Source organism: Pyxicephalus adspersus, chromosome Z (genome assembly GCF_032062135.1).
Source record: "Pyxicephalus adspersus chromosome Z, UCB_Pads_2.0, whole genome shotgun sequence".
Taxonomy (NCBI): domain Eukaryota; kingdom Metazoa; phylum Chordata; class Amphibia; order Anura; family Pyxicephalidae; genus Pyxicephalus; species Pyxicephalus adspersus.
The window spans coordinates 60830389-60849084 of NC_092871.1; positions in this window are offsets into that span (position 1 = coordinate 60830389).

The following is an 18696-nucleotide window of genomic DNA, read 5'->3' on the forward strand; positions in this document are numbered from 1 at the left end:
CTGTGTGACTTGGAAGTGAATGGAGTGCCATTGCCTGAGCTTATTCCAACTGGGCATCCAAATCTATGAATGATCTCCTTGCATAGTATCTTAGCCACTGTCCTTGCATTTTCTTTTCTGACTACAAAAGCTTCTACCCATCTGCTGAATCTGTATTCACTAACATTATCTGACATCCATTGGAAGCCTTTGGCATGTGTGTAAAATCAATTTCTAACTCTTGTAATGGACCCTGTGGAGGTAACAAATGTTCATGTTGTCCTGTTTCTTCCCTTGCACAAAATTTCTGGCACATGTTAAACAGCGTGAAAGTATTACTTTTTTTGTTTTCCTTTGGGCACAAAATAGCTTGTGTATTTCTTGTGTTGTGGTCTTAATGCTTTTATGTCCCATACCATGGATTTGAAAACAATGAGGGGTACTGCTATTTGGGGCAGCTCAACTATCCTTCCTTTTGACCAGATTCCAAAGGAATCTAAGGTCAATCCTTCCTTTTCCCAGAATTTAATGTCCTGTGGGGTGGCGAAGGACTGTAATTGTGTTGGTTTCAGTGGAAGCTGGGATGGTGAACAGAAGTGTATCAGGGGGCTAGTGGTGGGTGTGGTAGACTGAGCAGAGACTTTGGTATGAAAATCTGTTAGTCTATTACCCCTGGAAGGAATGACTTGGAAGAAGTGTGAGCTTGACATTTAACAATGGCTATTTGACTGGGGAGGTGAATTTCAGTGATACATGAGTGTGACTCTGGCACTTCATCTTCTGGCCCTTTAAGACCTAAGAGGGCATTAGGCACAGTGACAGGACCGCTGGTAGCAGGAGCATATTTTACACTTAATCTTGCTGTGGATGTTAGGATAACTTCATAACCAGACAACCTTTGTGCTGTTATATGTTGAGTGGTTAAATTCTTAAGCAAGTGTAGTACAGCATGGGATGTGTAAAGTATCGTCTCGTGACCCAAAGTTAGAAGTGAGACACTTTTAACAGCCATTGCACACGCTGCCAGCACACGCAGACAGGCTGGCATGCCTTGCACAGTAACAGGCAGTGTCTTAGAGACATATGCCACAGGCCTCAATTTACCTCCATGCATCTGAGCAAGCACAGCAGCCATGGTTTTACAATACTGTCTTGCATACAATACAAATGGTACATTGAAATTCAGCATTCCCAATGGAGGGGCAGAGGTCAGGGATTCTTTTAACATCAAATATGCTTTAGTCATTTTATCAGACCATTGAATGTTGTTAGGGGCACTGGGGGTGGTACTAGGACTGGGCTGTGAGTCCCAATACGAGCAGTCAAGAATCCAGTGTTTGCAGAAATTGATCATGCCATGAAAGCTGAGTAGCTGTTTCTTTGTCTGTGGGCAAGGCAGACTGGTATTTGGCATGTACACGGCTGGGAGCTAGCAGCCGGCATCCTGGGGTTAAAAGCATTCCCAGGAATGTGACCTGTTGCAGACAGAACTGAACCTTTTCTGCTACACCCTTTGTCTCCCTTTTCCAGAAAACACAACAATGACACCTTGTCCCTCTGACATGCCTCCTGAGAGGGGCTATTGTACATAACAATAAAGTGGAACCATGCTGCCACTGCCAGTTGGCAAGAACCTGCTAGAGGGCAATTGAGAAAACTGCCGGGGAGTCAACAAAGCCCTGGGGAAAGTGGCACCAGGTATATTGTTGTCCCTTGAAAATAAAAGCCATAAGGGGGTGAGTCTCAGGTGATAATGGTACAGCGCAAAATGCATTGGCCAAATCAATAACACTGTAAAATTGGGTCTCAGGCAGTACTGCTGTAAGGATGGTACTAAGATCTGACATGACTGGTGTTAGTGCTAAGGAATCTTACTTATCTTTAGTTAGAGGGTACTGCTATAGGTATATTGGTGTATATGGTTTTGTACGTCCTGTATATGGGGTGCAGTCCACGAATCCCATGTCATATGGTCCAGTGGACCATGTGCTGTCAGGAACTGGAAAATCCAATAAGGGCAGTTGCAAGGTTGTACTGACATTAATCCCTCCCTTTGGGTCAACAACCAGTGACATTCCCAGAGATCCCATCAGGTCTCTTCCTAACAGGTTACCTGGACAACTAGGTAATATCTTGAATGAGTGATGTGTAATGTATTCTCCATGTACTGTACATATGGGAATATGAGTTGTGCGTCTTGTAGGGGTGATGACGTTTATTCCCACAGAGGGCCCACCAGATGTAGATGGACCTAACCAGGAGGACAGAACAAGTAGCTCCTGTGTCTACTAAGAAGTCTGTCAGGAATTGTCCTACTTCTAATGTGTTTATTGGGTTTTCATCAGCCTGGTCAGAGATCTGTAACATAGTGGTGGTGGAGTCCCTGTAAATGGGGTTGGACGACTTAGGCAGCTCAAAACATCCTGCAGCACCCTTTGATAAAAACTGGGCAAAAATGTTTGGGGCATCTAAAGTGCTCCAGTTGGCAATAATCATTTTGGCAGTGTGCCCATGTTCAGGAATCATTCCATTAATCAGTGATTAATACTATACTCAAATCTCCTCCTAATCCTAAACCTGCTTCTTCCTTTCACACTTTCCTAAACCTTCTAGCATAATCACATATAGGTTCTCCTGGCATTTGCTTGCATGCTAATGCAGTAGCCATGGATTTCCTATCTCGGTGTAATCTTACAAACTCAGTGTGTAACTTCTCCCATAACTTTTTATAGTGAGCTTCAGTTATAAAGGGATAATTATTTACATTTGTTTGTGCAGGAGTTGGGATGGATTGGGACATTTTATGTTCTCCGTTCCATTTTTCAGGTGTAATGTAACCTCCTGCTCTACAGTTAACATTAGAAGGGGCATCCCTGTTGTCAGGTTACTAGCACACTTTTATTATTTTTTTTTTTTTTACATGTTTCTTATAGGGATATTTAGGTTCCTCCGAGTTATTCCCCTTACCTTGGGAATTTACCATAGTTGCAGTATAAATTAGAGTATAAATATCAGATGGTTTTACACAGTAGTTGTTAATTTAGTTAGTTTAGTTCAGCAGGTAGCTGCAGTGCTCGCTGACATCCTGTTCCCAGGACCGCTTACCAAAACGCAGCTTAGGTCACGTTACTGCTTGCCCGAGGCAACCACAGCAGTGAGGATTGACCCAACCTCACCTTGGCAGAAGGAGGAGCCGACCTAAGTGGGGAGGAGGTACACCACAGCGACGAGCACGTGCTCGCCAGCGGCTATAACAACCACTGAGCACCAAAAACCCGCCAATAACCAACCCATATAAACAGTAATCAACTCTATACCCACATAGTAACAATAGCAGCTAGTAGGCACTCTCAAGTACAGTTGCAGCAGCATATTTTCTAAACGGTGAGTGCATGACTAATCACTCATTTCCAGGCTACCACTAAGACATGGATCCAGATCTCCCGGGAGCCCCCCACCTATACACATGTAATGGCCCAGGAAATAACCGTCCCCACCAAATTGCCTGAGCCGGTAATGACCACATACACATGCATGTACAGCTAGCAGTAAAACTCAGGTAGCATATAGTATACAGCAACAAGAATATACCCTCCAGTGCAAAATTAGCATTCAAACATAGAACAATGGCGACCTAAATAAGGCCCGCCATAATAACTATATCGCCCATATCACCAGCAGAACAATAAGCTCACATATATTGTCCCAATACTTAAGTTTCGTTAGGGCCAACTTGTGGGCGGAACAACCCAACAGCCGGTCTGCCGCCTGCTCGGGGTGGTCTGCGGTCTCGTGATCCTTGAGGAGGTAGAAGGGACCTCAACAGGCATGACCAGCCAGTCCGGGAGATCAATCGGTGGCAGCTGCAGAAATTCAAACAGAGCTGGTAGTTGAGAGTGTCTATGCAATGCTAAGACAGAGTCACCTTTAGTGATCACCAAGTGAAATGGATAGCCCCATCTGTAGGAAGCTTGTGCAGTACGGATAACATCCAGTAGGGGTTGCAGGACCTGACGCATTCTCAACGTGCTGCTGGAAAGATCTGGTAACAATTGTATGGGTGCCCCATCAAAGTCCATAGGACCATTCCACCACGCTTGGCGCATTATTTCTTCTTTAATATTATAAAAGTGTACACGACATAATACATCTCTAGGCAGGGGTCTACTAACATCCCGTGGCCCATTCACCCAATGTACTCTATCCAATTCAAAGGCAGCAGTTGGCGGACGATATAAGAAGCTATTAAGAATAGCAGTGACAGTAGACCTCAGATCTGTGTTGGCAGTAGCTTCAGGAATGCCCCTAATTCTTATGTTGTTTCTGCGATTTCTATTCTCGTTATCTTCAGTGCGCAAATATAAAGAAGTAAGATGAGACTTTATAGTGGCCGAGGAAGATTCTAACGCCAAAAGACGAGTCTCCACACTGGAGGACGTAGATTCAAGCACAGCAACTCTGGTGGTAACAGTTGTAATCTGCTGCCTGAGCCCCTCTATTTCCCTCTTAAGTGAATTCTCAATGCGAGCAGCCAACTCATTCACCATCCCTGCTAAGTCATCTTTAGAAGGAAGTTGATTCAGTCTAGATGCCAGGTGCCCAGTAGAAAAGACACTTACTTGAGAATCCAAAAGAGCAGCTGTAGATGTAGAGAGTAGCACAAGAGTGAGGGGACACAGATCGGCTGTGCAGGAAGGCTCAGGAGAAGCAGCAGGTGCATCTTCATCTGAGTCAGCGTTTTCTGTGTGTTGAGTTATGCTGCGGAACCATCTTGGATTCCCCAGCTGCTGCAGGAAAAAACTGCTTGAGGCCACGGTGCTTCTGAGCTCTGGAAGCACCTGGCATCTTCTGCTTATGAGGCATGTGCAGGGGGGGTCTGAAAAACACAGAGCAGGGAGACCAGACAGGAGAAAAGCCGCAGGCTGCATGGAGCTCTCAAATTTTTCTGTTTATTTTTAGAGATGGGAGAATCGAAGCTGACGAAGTGTAATTCAAACTGAATTTCAGGAAAAATTTGATTCGCATGAAACTGAATTTCCTTGTGATTCGTGGTAATGAATAGCAATTTTTCTGAAAACGGCAGCTACATGTGTGGGGACATGGGACAAGGGACTCTGGGAAGGTGGGATGACCCATAATGTCATGCATGCAGCCAATCAGCAGCCAGCCCTGTGATGTCACAGCCCTATAAATAGTCAAAGCCATCTTGGATTAAGACATTTTACAGCGTTCTGAGTGCAGGGAGAGACGTGTGCAGGCGCTAGGGTGAGTGATAGCAAAAACCTCATTGTGAGAAAAAAACTCAAAAAACGATTCATAAGTGCAGAGAAAGGATAGGGAGGAATCATTTCGCAGCATCTTAGTGCAGGGAGAGACGTCAGAAAGCGCTAGGGACAGTGCTAGAAAAGCGATTTACAAGTGCAGGGAAAGATGAGTTGGGGATCCAAATAGCCATTATACAGCTCTGTCATTCCAGCAATTTATATATCCAGAAAAATATATATGCAGTTCACTGTTGCAGGTATTTGTGGTGAAACCGTTTAGTGGCCTATTTCAGTACAAAAAGAAAAATATATACACACTTCACTGTTGCAGTTATTTGTGGTGAAAGCGTTTAGTGGCCTATTTCAGTACAAAAAGAAAAATATATACACACTTCACTGTTGCAGTTATTTGTGGTGAAAGCGTTTAGTGGCCTATTTCTATACAAAAATAAAAATATATTCATCGCTTTTAAGTGTGTTTTAATTTGCTGTTCATTTATTTAGTTCAAGTAAAAGTATGTCAGACAGAGAAGTGCCAACCCATGCACAGAGGAGCGTCAGAGACCTAAATGTTTCTGGCGCAGGCAGAGGTCGCAGCAGAGTAAGGGGCGTGTCAGCAGGATTCGCAGCGAGAGGCCTGAGCTCCTGGGGTCATCTAGCTGTCGTGTCTTGACCAGCAACCCACTGATTCTTGATTGGTTAACTCAGTCATCCACTTCATTCCAAGTGACATCAGACACCCCCAGCCAACAGTCGGTGGGTTCGTCAGACACATCCCTTAGTTGGCATGGCCCAGGAGCAGGCCCTGTGTCCTTATCTGTCCTTAACCTGCCTCTGTCCTTTGCTGTTCCCTCAGCCACAGAAGTATTGTATGCTGTGGGCTCAGCTCCACTATACAGCGAGGACAAGCTAATAGAGGACAGTCAGCAGCTACTGCCCAGCCAAGATCTGGAGGAGACATCCGCAGCTTTCTTCGCTAGACGGGCAAGTAGTGATGAGGAGAGTGACAGGGAGGTGGTATTGCGAGTGGTCAGGCTCCTGACCCAGAGACCATTGAGGAGGACATCAGTGACGTGCAAACACTACTCGATGATGATGAAGCCGATCGCATTTGGGAGCTGGGTGAAGAAAGGGCTTCATCATCATCACCATCAGGAGAAGAGGGTGGCAGCTTGCCCGTGAGGCAGCGGCTGAGCCAGTGAGGTGGTAGCATGGCTGGGAGTTAGCAGGGTGGCAGCAGTGGGAGGTCGGAAGCCAAACGTGCTCGGGGTAGACCACCTGCTTCGCAGCAGCCTACCTGCCCGGGAAGTAGTGGTGCAGGGGTTCAAGGAGGCAGCAGCGGTAGCAGTCAGTCAGTGCAATTGCCAAGAGACAACAGTGTGCGCGCACTCATCCAACGGCGCAGAAACTGAATGTGCTGAATGAACTCAGCTCAAGTTCCCTATTAGTGGGTGAACAATCCAACCCTTGGTGAATTCTGCTTCACAATGATAGGAAGAGCCGACATCGAAGGATCAAAAAGCGACGTCGCTATAAACGCTTGGCCACCACAAGCCAGTTATCCATGTGGTAACTTTTCTGACACTTACTGCTTAAAACCCAAAAAAGTCAGAAGGATCGTGAGGCCACGCTTTCACGGTCTGTATTCATACTGAAAATCAAGATCAAGCGAGCTTTTCCCTTTTTGCGCCACTGGCGGTTTCTGTCCTCCTTGAGCTTGCCTTAGGACACCTGCGTTACCGTTTGAAAGGTGTACCACCCCAGTCAAACTCCCCACCTGCCATTGTCCCCGGAGCGGGTAGTGCCCAGCGTGCGCCGGGGCGCTTGTAGCCAGCAGGGAGAGCCTATGAGGGCTTCACCGGGTAAGTGAAAAAACAATAGGAGTAGTGGTATTTCACCAGCGGCGCCCCACCGCGGGGACGGGGGCCTCCTACTTATCCTACATCTCTCATGTCTAAGCAAGGTTGCAGACTAGAGTCAAGTCCCCGCCTGATGCCACACATCAGATGCCAAGTGCTCCTTCTTTCACCCACCTTCGCCAGCGGGTACTGGTAATGCCACCCACTGCCCCACTCTGTCACCGGGACACTTTGAGGTCTCCTGATGCTGCTGCTGCTGCCGCCATCTCCACACTATGTCACCTTACCATTTTGTGGTATCCTCCTGATGCTGCCGCCACCTCCAGACTCTGTCACTGTGCCACTCTGTGGTCTCCGCCTGATGCTGCTGCTGTCGCTACCTCCACACTCTGTCATTGTGCCACTCTGTAGCCTCTTGATGCTGCGCCACTCTGTGGTCTCCGCCTGATTCTGCTGCTGCCGCCACCTCCAGACTCTGTCATTGTCCCACTCTGTGGTCTCCGCCTGATGCTGCTGCCACCTCCAGACTCTGTCATTATGCCACTCTGTAGCCTCCTATATCTGCCTCCACCTTCAGACTCTGTCATTGTGCCACTCTGTGGTATCCGCCTGATGCTGCTGCTGCCACCACCTCCAGACTGTCATTGTGCCACTCTGTGGTCCCTGTCTGATGCTGCTGCTGCTGCCACTTCCAGACTCTGTCATTGTGCCACTCTGTGGTCTCCGCCTGATGCTGCTGCTGCTGCCACCTCTGTGGTCTCCTGCTGATGCGGCAGCTGCGACCATCTCCAGACTCTGTCATTGTGGGTGTGGCTTCTGAGGAAGCAGCTGCAGGCTGGTCTGTGCTCCTGTCTCTCTGATGTCTGGCTCTAGCCCAGGGTTGGGCTGTCCTGGGTGGGGAAGTTCCCCAGTAAAGCCCCAGGCTTCTCGGCCTATACATGATGCAGACTCTGATGGATTCCATACAACAGATTATCCAGGTACTGATAAGAATGAAAGCCGTGACATTTTTGATAAAGATGTTTGTCATGTGAAGAGCAGTATGAAGCATGAAAATGAATTGGATAAACCTGTACAGCAGATGGGAAGTTGTATCCAGGGAAGCCCAGCAATGGAACAGTCAGGTCAGAGCAGTGTCGGGGCAGCACAGAAAGCTTTGCCTACACCACAGGTGGTTCAGAGGGTGTCTCAGAGTCAGTCTACTCCACAGAGAGGTGATGGCGGGGCAGCACCGGCCTAGCATAGTTCATCCATTTCGCAGACGCCAAGGAAGATTTCCTTGGAACATAAGACAATAAAGGAGAATTTGCAGCAACACGTTTTGATTCCCACCGGCCAGGTGCGCTCAGCCCGCCTGAGAGCCCAGCAAAGTAAAAACAGTGCTGAAAGTACTAAAAAGCTAACAAATGCGGCTTCGGGGGCTCCATCAGTTCAGAAATCCTCCCAGATTTCTGCAAATACAACCAGCAGTACAAAGCTCCAGTCTGAGATGGGGTCAGCGACCTACAAATCACCGCAGATTCGTCCATCACCTGTGAGTAAATCAGCCACAAACATCTAATGGGTCCAGTACTGGTTCTGGGCCGGTACCTCTTCAGAACGCTTGGAGCCGCAGGGCTCCTTCAGTGTTTGCTAGCACTGTCTACCTGGGCAAGCGTTAAAGAGGAGACATGTGGTGAGATTTAGGAATAAAGGTCCCAGGGATGAATTACCTAATAGGCGTTATGTGGTGCGGGAAATGTTGTGTCACCAGATGGGCTTTGTACCAGCTGATATTCTGGCCGTCATTAACCTCCCAGATAATCAGGGTTATGATGTCAGCTTTAAGCTAATGTCAAATCTGGATAAATTCTGGGCTCAGTTCAGCAGGTTCGGGAATACAGAAGGCTGGGACAAGTTTACCTTTATCCCAATCTCAAAGCCAGACACAGTGAATTTCAATATCTTATTCTGGAATGAGTCAGTTCCCCCCCATGACATTGTAATCTGGCTCAGACGCCATTGCGATTTGGTCTCTGACCTGACCAAGAATAAAGATCCCGATGGGATCTGGACAGGGGGTTGGAGAGTTTCAGTGAAGCGGAGACAATCTAATAATGTCACCCATCACCTGCCAAATTCTTTTTCATTGGTCGGGAGAGAGGTGTTTATTTCTATCCCGGTCAGCCAAGGCTGTGCTATAAATGTGGCAAATCCGGTCACCTGCCCAACATTTGTACAGTAAAGAAGTGCAATCTGTGCGGTGAAATTGGCCATACAGGGTCAGATTGTGTGAATGTGCAGTGTAACTTGTGTGGTGAACATGGCCATTTCCATAGAGAATGTTCGCAGGCTTATCACAATCTATATAATGACCTTGCAGATGAGGAGCTGATTACTACCACAGAGGTCTTAGAGGAAGAAGCTGACCAGAGATAATCCTGACCGGAGAAGATCCTCAACCAGAGGTGCAGGAAACCAGAACACACCTGGCAGGTGAACAACCTGGAGAACATTTATCCCCGGATTCACTGCCATCTGCCATTAGTTCTGCCTCTGTTGTGCCATCTCCTTCTGTGCAGGGTGAGGTCACACAATCTAAACGGAAAAATAAAGATAAATCTACCCGCAAGCCTGAGGGGGAATGGATGTTGGTAAAGAAACCGACAAAGAAAGTAAAAGGTGCCAAAGAAGTAGGGGGGGTCATTGCCTCTAACAGGTATGATGTGCTGGCGGGATACAACACTGATCCCTATGAGTTAGAGATAGAACAGGAACTAAAAAGAATAGGAAGAGAATGTGAGTCCTGGTCAGATGATGATCCACCTACCAAGAAAAGATCCTTTCCAGGGTCAGAAATGGAGGAATCAGTCATGGAAACCAGCAATGGAGATTCAGACTCTGATGTTTAGAGTAATTTTTCTGCTCCTCTGCACTATGATGGCGGAGTTCTCTTTAAGTATTGTTTCCAGTAATATGAACAGTATAAAAATTAAAAGAAGTAGGCATGCAGTATATGAACACCTGAGATACCTGGATGCAGATGTGTTTTTCCTGCAGGAGACTCGCCTGTCCTCGGTGAAGTCATTACATGATGCGAAGGCCGAGTGGCGGGCCGGACACTCATTTTGGTCCCTGGCTGCTGAGCCTTATGCAGGGCTTGCCATTCTTTTTAATACAAGGGATGTAATAATCCAAAGATTGACAGAAATACCAATGGGTAGATGTCTGATGTTAGAGGTAACTATACATGGGAGAAGACTCCAGTTTATTAATATTTATGGAGCACAAGTCATATCAGAAAGAGTCAGTCTATTCAATGATGTAAAACCCTATCTGTTCTCTTCCATTCCAGTCATCATGGCTGGGGGTTTTAATGTGGCCCTTAGTACAAGTGACAGGCCCTCAGGAAGAACAGGGTGTGGAGATGCCAGGGTCCTCAGCCAAATCATCTCCCAGACCGGGTTTTATGATGTGTTCACCTATGGGGGAATGACCCCATGTTTCACTTATTTCTCAGGTGAATGGAGGAGTAGAATTGACCTAGCCCTGGTGAGTTGTACAGAAACTGTCACAGATAGGAATGAGAAATTAGTGCCTTATTCGGATCATGTTGCCTTTTATTTTTGTTTGGGGGTGGGTAAGCGCCCGGACATGGGTAGGGGACTCTGGAGCACCGGGTCCTGATGGCATAACTGCCGAATTTTATAAGAAATTTAGAGATTTTCTGGCTCCTATTCTTGTGGAGGTTTATAAGAGCTGTCTAGGAAAGCGTTTGATGCCCCGGTCCATGAGATTGTCATCCTTAGTCTTACTGTCAAAACCAACTGATATTAGGAACTGGAGGCCTATAGCCCTTTTAAAAGTCGATAGGAAAGTTCTAGCTAAAATTTTGTTTTCTAGACTGGTTAGTCTTTCCTCATCACTACTGACAAGTAGTCAGTTTGGTACGGTGAAAGGACAAAACATCTCTGGAGCTGTCATCTCATTAAGGGAGATCTTTGAGAGATGTAAAGTATTTGGCTATGGTAAATATGTTGTCAGTCTCGATCAGGCCAAAGCCTTTGACAGAGTGGACCATGACTAACTATGGGCAGCTTTGCTGAAGTATGGCATCCCAGAACTCTTTGTAGATTGATTAAAAACTTTATACAGAGAAGCTGAGAGCTTCCCCTCATCAATGGGTGGCAAGGCGACACCTTTAGGGTAGAGGCAGGGGTGAGACAAGGTTGCCTCTTGAGCCCACTTTTGTATGTCTTTGCTATCGATCCTTTTCTGAGATCTTTGCAGGAATGTGGATTCCAGGGGGTGATAATTCCCAATAGCCCTCCTATGACTATGGTAGCATATGCTGATGATGTGACTGCTGTGATATCCACTCCTCATGAGGCCGCCATGTTATCTGCAGCTATAGGAAATTACTGCCAAGCTTCAGGGTCACTGATCAACCTGGAGAAAAGTAAAGCTCTCTGGACCTTGCAAGGTGATCCTGGTTTTCATCTGGCACAGTTCACGATAGCCTCAACCCAAATCAAGATCTTAGGGGTTACATTTGGTAGGGAAGACAATGCTAGATTAAACTGGGAGAAATTAGAAGCTGGGAATGTAAAAGTTCAATGTTGGAAACATTTCAAGCTGACCTATAGAGAAAGGGTGGTGATGTTAAAGACCTACCTGGTCCCTGTATTTCTCTATGTGTCTGTGGTCTTCCTATTGCCTGATAGCCTATCTGCAAGGCTGTTTAGTTTGTTTTTCCAGCTTTTGTGGGGGAATAGGTTAAACCTAATAAAAAGAGGAGTGACTTACCTGCAGAAGAGAAGGGGGTTTGGGCATGCTCAATTCGGGGCTATTTTTTGACTCCTTGTTCCTGAAAGTGAATTTTGGGAGCCTGGATACCAATGTTCGTCCCATGTGGCTAAGCAGCGTCAGAGCTTGGATAGAGACCTTTGCAGAATGCTGGTTAAAGGGAAATACACTAAAGAGGGGGAGATGGTCTTATTGTCAACTTCCACTATACCTGCGCTCAGGTTTGAATTCCCTAAGGAAATGGGGAATAGAGAAGTCATACCTGGAGAACAGCACAAGAAAAGAGCTCTACCATAGTATCTCCAGGTCCTTCTTCTGCTCTCCGCTAGCACTCACGGCTCTGCAGGAAAGTCTGAAATATCTAAATGGCCATAGATTACCTGCAAAGGTGTTTGATGTCACCTGGTTGTCCTTGCACAGTAAAATGTTTGTTAGGGGAAATGTAAAATTTGCAGCTGATAGAAATTGTCGTTTAGGTTGTCCCCAAGAAGAGTCTATGGAGCATTTCATGGTGGATTGTGTGGGGAGTTGTCAGGTTTGGGAAGGAGTGGCGGGAAGGCTTAAAATTCAGAGGCTGAAACTTTTGAGTTACTCGGACAAGGTGTATGGGGTCCCCCAGACAATTCCCAATGTAAACCGGGAAACAATCTATATCATAATATCTGTGGTGAAATATTATCACTGGCATGCAAGGACCAGGGTGGCCATGTGCAATGAATTGTTTGTTCCTGGGAAGGTGATAGATTTCATTATGTCTGAGCTCAGATGGATCAAATCATTAGAGATCAGGAAATGCAGGAAAAATGCTGAATTGTGGAAACATGTGAATCTCTAAATTCTGCTCCAGGAAAAATTCTGATTTATTGTTTCTTTATTACAGCCAAGAATGGTGGGACTTTGATTTTGTTCTAGAAGTGTTTGTGTGCGGAGTGTTGTAAATGTTGTGAAATGTTGTATTTTATTCTGATTGTTTTTACAATAAAAATATCCAGACTCTGTCATGGTGCCACTCTGTGGTCTCCGCCTGATGCTGCTGCTGACGCCACCTCTGTGGCCTCCTCCTGATGCTGCCGCTGCCACCATCTCCAGGCTCTGTCATTGTGCCACTCTGTAGCCTCCTGATGCTGCCGCCACCTCCAGGCTCTGTCATTGTGCCACTTTGTGGTCTCCGCCTGATTCTGCTGCCGCCACATCTGTGGCCTCCTCCTGATGCTGCTGCCACCATCTCCAGGCTCTGTCATTGTGCCACTCTGTAGCCTCCTGATGCTGCCGCCACCTCCAGGCTCTATTATTGTGCCACTCTGTGGTCTCCGCCTGATTCTGCTGCTGCCACCACCTCCAGACTCTGTTATTGTGCCACTCTGTGGTCTCCGTCCGATGCTGCTGCTGCCGCCACCTCCAGACTCTGTCATTATGCCACTCTGTGGTCTCCCCCTGATGTTGCTGCTGCTGCAACCTCTGCGGCCTCCTCCTGATGCTGGCGCCACCTCCAGACTCTGTCATTGTGCCACTCTGTAGCCTCCTGATGCTATCGCCAATTCCACACTCTGTCATTGTGACACTCGGTGGCTTCCTCATGCTGCTGCCACCTCCACAGTCGGCCATTGTGCCACTCTGTTGCCTCCTGATTCTGCTGCCACCTCCACACTCTGTCATTGTGCCACTCTGTGGCCTCCGTCTGATGCTGCTGCTGCCCTGTACACTCTGTAGGGGGGGCTCTACTTGTAGAAGCGGTTAATAGAACAGGTTCTGTAGACATCTATGAGGAATCAGCTGATGAGGGTGTAAAAGGAGTGCTCTACGTCTTGAAGCTCACATGAAGTTCATACTTGAGTTATTTGGTCAGTTTTGGCCCCGTGACTGCACAAATAAGTGAAGTGTGCAGTGATTCTAATAGCGACGCCTGTCATCTGCACGTCATACGGACCCACAGTATTATTCACTACCACAGCAGACTCCCTATGCGTGTTACTGCAAGGCACAGTGTTCTACACCACTATCAAGGCTCTCTGCAGCCCGGAAATAGCCGTTTTTTAACACAATTTGCCGTGAATAAATTCGGATTGAAGCAAATCTTTTCGAAAAATTCGGCAAACCGGTCGAATCGAATTTTCGAGACATTCGCGCATCTCTATTTATTTTGATAGATTGCAGGTGGTTTCAGAATTAAATATCTGTATTTTTTTACAGACAACATGCTTTCCATCATAATGGGGAGGCATCCGGAGAGGAATGAAGTGCACACTGACTACCTTGTGGGGAAAAAGGGCACTAATTATGCAGTTATAAAATCTAACAGCATGACCTTAGATCAAATGCAATACCTAAGACACAATGAAGGAGAAATTAAAATAAGAAGTAAACAACTGGAGTAAAACAGACTCACACAAACTGCGGCGGCTTCACAGAATCACAGAAATCTGAGAGGTCCATGCGTTGCCTTTGGGAGCCATAGTGTGAAGATGTAGGGGTCTTTGATTGCTCTGATTCAGATGCCGCAACAGGTGTTGGTAGCCCCAAAGTGAGGAAACGGTTTTGGGCCTCAGACGGCGAAGTGATCACTCCCATTTTCTCCCATTGAACGAAAAGAGCAGCTTGAAGGGGTAGCCCCATCTATATGGTATCTTCTGGTCTTGGAGGATTCACAGGTATGGCTTGAGTTCCTTGCGGCGCTGTATAATGGGCGGGGCCAGATCAGTAAAGAGCTAATAATCAAAGCCTTGGAAAGGTAGGGGCTCTTTGACTTGAGCGGCTTGTAACAGTCTATCCTTGGTCCGATAATAGTGGAGCTTCACCATCGCCTTAGGTCTAGACAGAGTGGGATGAATCTGATCCATTTCCAAGCGCTCAATAGGAATTTCAGGGCAGAGTTCCTTAAATAATGCTGTGGCTGTGGATTGCAAGTCAACAATTGGAGCCCAAGTATCCGCAAGTTCAACCGCCGGGACTGATTTTTCAGGTCCTCCAATTTATGATGCAAAACCTAGAGCTCTTGTTTCAGGTGGTCCAGTTCCTCCTAATGGCCCTGTGGTTGCATCTTTGGATTTTCGAGTTGCATAACCAAGTTCCCTAAACTCTTTAGAAAAATGATCAGTGATCTGCTTGTGATCCGTTGTGGAATCCAGTGCAGTTTGTAAAATTAGCTGAAAACCTTCCAGCGTACCTTCTTGATCCTGGAGGATCTGCTGTGGAAAAAGAGAAAGGGAGCTGTCAGTGAAAAGATCCTGTTCGCTGCCGTCCTCACCAGCCGCGTAGTCTGCTTAGGAGCTTTACAGGTGTCATCTTGCCTGCTACAAGATCCAGGGCAGCCTCAGTAGAAAGTTTAGACTGGCTCCTCCGGTTCCTAGAAGCCATCAGATCTAGTCCCCCCTGGAGTGCAGAGTTAGGGAATGCGAGAGGAGGTAATTGCGCCGCTTAGTATGCCTTTAGTGTGCCCTGTAATCCCCGCATGGAACAGAGCCGGCCAACAACACAGCCATCATCCAGTTCTGCGCATGCACACCTAATTAATCTTTTTTTAATGAATGTGAAGATGGAAAGTTTTGATTTGGCAAGCAAAAGACAGCCATATGTGTTTGCAATTTATGTGTAGAAATCTTCAAATAGCACAACATTTGTAAGAATTGTGGTACAAAATACTTTACCTTGTTGTGTCCCAGTGTGTGTAATTGAGAAGGTCATCCCTTCTCAACACACAAGCCCTAAATGTAGGAGGAAAAAACCTGATTTTCATGATGCCAAGGGAGAATCTGTTTTCATGTACAGGGTTGGCATGAAAGCTACATTCTCATAACACAATTATGCTGTTCATTTGTTATATTTATTGATTTTTACAGTTCTTTATGTTAAGTCAACATAGTTCTTAATGTCAGTCAAGCGTTATTCTCAAAATTATCTAATACTACCTTGTAATCATATGCTTTACTTTGACTGACAGGCTGTTTTATCACTCTGACTTAATAAATAATTTACTTGTTTGAGTAGCTTATCTGCTCCTGAACTTGTACAGGTGGTCATCTGATCCCTTCTAACCCTCTTCTACTGCAAGGTGCACCAGCAGATCCCCAATCTACCACTGATAACATCCATTACAGTATACAATTGACCAGGCGGTGTTTAATTTATTATAATGGTTTAGCTGTCAGCCACAATCATTGAGACCTTAGTTCTTATATTTTAATTCTCAGCCTTGTGCTACCTTCATAATAAACAACTGTCTATTTGCCCATTCACTAAATGGCCTCTGGCCATGGCAGATTGGTGGGAGTATAGAAATACCTGCAAAACAGACAGGTAACCCTGTACCTTTGTACCACCTTTTCTAGTAGCTTTGTTACTAGAAAAAAGTAGTAAAAACAGATTCACATGAAATTCACATTCATATCCCCTCTTGAACTCAAGTCCTAGAGTTTTAGAAATGTGTAAATGGGGAGCAGTCAGTTCAAGCTTTTCAGATGTGTGGAGATCCTTAAATTATTCTTCACAGTAATGGAATGACAACAACCTTTTGTATCTGGCAGAGGCTGAAACCTTGCATGAATGATATCACTGACACTGAAGTTCACTGCAACAGTCTGCATTTCTAAGCCTTTTCAAAAACAACCCCAACAGCCTCACAGTGGTGACAAAAGGTCAAAAAACTATGGAATTCCATCTTCGTAAAGGTCTATTTTTATTTCTGGCTGTCACTGGAAGAAATTTCTGTTTAAGTCTGCCCTGTCTGCTTTGCAATCTTAGTTATGTTTTTATGTTATTAATTTCCGGTACCAATTCTTTATTCTTTCTGGAACTTGAAATCATATGTACTCCTCCCTGCCAGTAAAAGTTCAAATTTGGTATAGCTTAGGACACATAGTGAAAGATAACAGTGTTATCTACAATATTATTGTTATTTGTGAAATGTTTAGAGCAGTAAACTTTTGGATTTTCCAATATTCTCTGGGAATTTAAGTGATTGCATTGCTTGTGATGTGGCACAGTGGCTCAGAGGTTAACACTCTGGCCTTTACAGCGCTAGGTCCCAGGTTTGAATCTCAGCCAGGACACTATCTGTATGAAGTTTTCATGTTCTCCTTGTGTTTGTGTGGATTATTATTATTAATAAACAGTATCCTTGTGTTTGTGTGGTTTATTATTATTATTAATAATAATACTAATAATAATATAATAAACAGTATTTATATAGCGGGTTACCTCTGGGTACTCTAGTTTCCTCCCACACTCTGAAAACATGCAGTTAGGTTAACTGGCTTCTAATTAACTTTAGACCATGGTAATGACATATGACTATGGTAGGAACATAGGGACATGTAAAGTGCTACATAACATGTCGGCGCTAAGATATTAGTTAAGCCATGTGGATTTTATTTATAGCAGGATAATCAACAATTTGCATAATACAGATTTTCCCTGTCTGATGGAGAATTGCTATCCGTCATTTATTTTTTCCAATTAATCAATTTTTTCTGGTTTGTCAAGTGACTGAGCCAGTAAAATCAACCAACACAACCTGATGGGCCCTTCACATTTTCATAATATTCCTACTTTTCCAGAGACATCGAAAGGCCCCCTAAAACTGCAAAGTACTCTAACTAAATTTGAGTTGGTGGGACAACTTAAATTTCTTGTACCCTATTAGAGAATGATCATCCCCCGAACTCCCATCAGTACCTTCCTTAAGGCTTCTCTCAGGGCCAATATCGGGCGAGAATCTGGCGTGTGTACAGTGCCAGTCATCCATTGTCTGAATGACCGTGCTGGCGGATCCATGGACGATGGACGACTAACGCACGATCCTAATGCAGGGGAAGGGGGAGAGCGCGCAGCAGGGTGCCCCTCTGTCGTTCTCTTCCTCCCCTCAGCATAGAACGCGTGTATGCGGCTTTAGACTCCAAACTGATATGACCCATCAGTAGTCAGATTTTAATTCTAAGAATGAATTCCTCCCACTATCATGTAGCCCTGTTAGTTCCAGACCTCTTCATGTGTGTTTAAAAAAATGTATATTGTGAGAATGATGCTAAACATACCGAAAATAGATCTGGAGATTTCAAACACTTTTAGCAGATTTGCTTTGAGGCCTTATCATACTTTGTTATTAATCTGATTTTGATGCTATTAGTTTATTAACAAAGGAATCAGCAAAGCTGTTTAGGCACTGGCAGTCTCACCCTGATAAAAATTACTCCATGTATTTATACAGCTTTAACACAAGAAATTAAAGGAAATGACATGCAAGGACTTCCTTTTTAACACAAAGCTATTGTTCTATCCACACATTTTTTCACACATCCCTGCCAACCATTCTTTAGGCAAGTTGTTTTCTGTGTTTTTACCGTTAGACCAAAGCTGGCAAAGAATGTATGTGATAACTGAAAATGCTTTTAAGGAAATCAATTTGATCTGAAGGGTAGAATTTTGCAATAGTCATTGTATTCAGGAAAGGGTGAGCCCAATATAAAAGAACCTTGGAGTTCTGTTTACAACAAAAAAATGTCAATAGGTTAGGTTGTGTTTTGCAGTATCAGTGCAAATAGTATTATTTTTAATATCAATGAAGGTTGGTTCTTTCCTACCTGAGCATATGGGTTGAGCCACCTCTAGTAAAGTAGTGAACCAAATGATACTGAATAAAAAAAAAGAGGGTTTAGGCTCAGGATTTAGTGCAGAATAATAATTATGTATTTGTGCATTGTTGACCCATACATATCACTGGGGAATGCATTTTTGTTGAGTTAGATCTTACATTTGCTTTTTACTATTTTTTGGGTGGTGAATCCAGAAATTACCCCAGTTTTTTGCTATCACAT